Source organism: Chrysochloris asiatica, unplaced genomic scaffold, assembly GCF_000296735.1.
Source record: "Chrysochloris asiatica unplaced genomic scaffold, ChrAsi1.0 scaffold00068, whole genome shotgun sequence".
In the NCBI taxonomy this organism is placed as follows: Eukaryota; Metazoa; Chordata; class Mammalia; order Afrosoricida; family Chrysochloridae; genus Chrysochloris; species Chrysochloris asiatica.
This window is the reverse complement of record NW_006408586.1, coordinates 186,808-190,585: the sequence shown is the minus strand read 5'-3', so window position 1 is coordinate 190,585 and position 3,778 is coordinate 186,808. Positions and strand designations below refer to the sequence as shown.

At 38.2% G+C, this 3,778-nt stretch overlaps 1 pseudogene; it reads left to right on the top strand.

Moving 5' to 3' along the window:
- The window catches only part of LOC102838834, a 4,798-nt pseudogene extending 1,322 nt beyond the window's left edge, over positions 1-3,476 (top strand).
- Positions 3,477-3,778: the final 302 nt, after the last annotated feature.

Below are 3,778 nucleotides of genomic sequence, written 5' to 3'. Positions count from 1 at the left end.
GAAAAACTTTGCTAAGGATAATTCAAAAATGGCTGAAACAGTACATTAACAGGGAAGTTCCAGAGGTTCAAGCCAGAATCAGACAAGGTCTTGGAATAAGGGATATAAGTTGCTGCCTTCAAATGGATCTTGGACAAAAACAGAGAATACTATAAATATGTTTGTGTGTACTTTATTGACTATGAAAAGACATTCCACTGTGTAAATCATGACAAGTTATGGACCACATTGTGGACAATGTGGATTTTCAAACATTTAATTGTGCTAATCAGGAACCTGTACATTGACCAAGAGGGAGTTTTTCGACCAGAACAAGGGGACAAAAAGTCCCTTTAGTCAGTCTGTGGATGTCCAAAAAGCACGTTCCTCAAGTCAGTCTCCTGCCTGTAGGTACTCAGCTTTTCTAATTCCATAGCCCTAGAGCCAGAAGCTTCTCTGTCTCTCCATGCAGCTGCCTCTTCTATTGCCTCTTCTATTGTCTATTGTCGCCTCTAGCAGTTGCCTTTGCCATCTCCTCTTCATGTCTTGATGTCTCATGCGCCCCTCATGCTCTCTTCCTTCTTGATGGTGCTGAGACCTTCTGTATCTGGTTCTGAGATGTCTCCTTTAAGGCTGTTTTTGTTGTTATTAAGTGCCATCGAGTCAGTTCTGACCCATAGCAACCATGTATAGGGTTTCCAAGGAGCAGCTGGTGAGCTTGAACTGCCAACCTTGTGGTTCAAATTACTTTGCAGTCCCACGCGTTAACCCACAGCACCACACCAGGACTCTCCTTTAAGGGTAGTTGCAGGGAAAATATAATCTATCCCTGTCTTATAGTCTTATACGCACTATTTGCATGGGCCCACCCAATCACTTGGTGGCAATTAAGATTTTGGATAGAAAAAGCCATATCAAGTAAACTCAAGGCACCACAACCACTATTATTCAATTCTGACCCATAGCCGCCCTGCATATGGTTTCCAAGGAGCAGCTGGTGAGCTTGAACCACCGACCCTGCAGTTCAAAGGGCTTTGCAGTCTGACGCATTAACCCACAGCGCTACACCAGAAACTGACTAGAAGGTACCTAACAACAACAAATTAACTGCTAAATTACCACCTTGCCCAAACTATCTTTTCTTATTATTATTATCCCCGTCCTTTAATTTCTATAGCCCTTTAATAGTCTCTCCTTCCACTTTTATTCTCTTACAGTTGAATATTCCAATAAATTCCAAGAGAACTCTAAATCAAATTACATCATTTTCATCCTCAGTTTCAATCCACGGCTTTCCATTCCAGGTAGAATGAAATATATAGCATTGTGTGGCACTGTAGGATAAGCACTGGAGTGCTTGCAAGCCATAGGTTCAGCAGTTCAAACCCATCAGATACTCCTTAGGATCTTAATACAGGGTTGCCATAAGTGAAAACTGACTCAAGGGTGATTAACAACAACATAACCTGTACAATTATATATGATCTTTTTTTTAAAAATCCTTTTATTTAATCTCATATTCAAACTCTATCTAGTGCCTGTTCCTGTTACAGTCACTTTGTATTTTGCTGTTTTCGTTAAATTTAATTCTTTTTCTTAGGACTTTTCCTTATTTGCTTTCTTCTCTAGAATGCTTTCCCTCCAGATATTAGTGCACACTTTCTTCTGTCCTTAAAGGCTAGAGAAAGACAGGAGTACTCCCTGATCTCAGGGCATTCTTGATCACCTAACTCTTTAATTAGTATTCAAAAAATGTATCACCACCTGCAACTGTATCCTCTTTATTGAATATGCATTGATTTTCATATCTCTCATTGAATACAAGCTCTATGAGAGAAGAAATTGTCTTTTTCAACCCTACAAATTCATTAGCATTAACAAGTGTTAAGTAATGTATAACATAATAATGTAATAGATATGTCTGAGATTATCTATTTGCAATCAAAACCTCACAATTTTCTAGTCACATGAACTTATCGTAATTTATTTTATTGAATATTTTATTTAATTAAAGTAACTTTCTATTTGGAAAAGAAATTCAGATTTTCAAAGGGGAAGAAGTAATTATTGCTATTTGGAAAGTAAGTTTTTTGTTTGTTTATTTGTTTTAATCAATGTATCCTAACAAATGAGCCACATTTTATAGACCCAGATCTTTATGATATTTTCTATGTAGCAAAAATTAGAGAAAATAAGAAGACCAGTAGACAACATAGAGAACCACCTGTCACTTCTGCCTGCAGAGAGTGAGGAAGAAGATAATGTTGAAATGGAAGGTGAAGACCAGAATAGCAAAGAAGCCAAAAAACCAAACATCATAAATTTTGATACCAGCCTGGCAGCATCACATAACTCCCTGGGCGCCGATATGGAAGAGTTTCACGGCAGCACTTTGCATGATGAAGGCAGCTGCCAAGTGATTCCAGTCCTTCCACAGGTGGTGATGATCTTGATTCCTGGGCAGACATTATCTCTTCAGCTTCTGTAACCTCAAGAAGTCAGCATACTGTGGAATTTAATTCAGAAAGATAGAACCTTTGCAGTTCCTGCATGCAGTAATATACAGGAAAGGGAAGCACAGTTTGGCACAACAGCAGAAATGTATGCCTATGGAGAAGAAGAGGATTTGGGAAATGAGATAGTGAAAGTGAAAGCAATTTGAAGACAAAGGTTCAAAGTCCTTGAGCTAAGGACACAGTCAGATGGAATCCAGCAAACTAAAGTGCAAATTCTTCCAGAATGTGTGTTGCCATGTCTGCAGTTCAGGTAGAATCATTCAATAAGTGTCGATTATTTCCTTCAAAACCTGTCTACTGGGAAGACCAGTATTCACATAAATGGTAGCAGAAATACCAGAAGAGAAAGTTTCATTGCACAAATCTGACTTCATGGCTCCACTGGTTGTATCCTTATATGATGCTGAAACCTTAATGGATTGGATCAAGAAACAGCTGCGTGAATGGGATGAAAATCTAAAAGATGATTCTCTTCCATCAAATCCAATAGTTTTTCTTACAGAGTAGATGCTTGCCTTCCTATTGATAATGTACTAAGAAGCCAGCTGCTTTAAATTGGTAGTGCTATCCAACGACTTCACTGTGAACCAGATATCATGAATAAATGTACTTCCTTTTGCTGAAAACAATGTCAAGAAACAGAAATAACAACTAAAAATTAAATATTCAGTTTATCTTTATGTGGGCTGATGGCAGCTTACGTGAATCCTCATGGATACGTGCGTGAGACACTTACTGTGTACAAGTCTGGCAACTTGAATCTGATAGGGCGGACTTCAACAGAGCACAGCTGGTTTCCTGAGTATGCCTGGATTGTTGCCCAGTGCAGGATCTGCGCAAGCCATATTGGGTGGAAATTTACAGCCACCAAAAAGGCATGTCACCTCAGAAATCTGGGGTTTGACTTGCTCTGCTCTGTGGCCCACAGTACCAGGCACTGAAGATGAAGTAAGCCCAGACAAAGTAATACTTTGCTTGTAAACAGAAATGATTGGGATAAAGTTATTTGAATAATTTCACATTTAAAAATCAAATCTGCTTTGAAATTGTATTACCTGAGATTCATATCTGAGTAACTAACAACATTGCATAAAGGGTTGTAGATTCTTAGTCATGCTGTAAACACATATATTAAGTTAGTCATGCTGTAAACACATATATTAAGCAATCTACAATATAAGTTTGGTTTCAGAAATAATTTAGTAGTTTGGTGTTCATGAAGGCCATGTTGAAAGTGATGACATTATTTTCTGTACAAATACTGGATTTGTTGTTGTTGACAA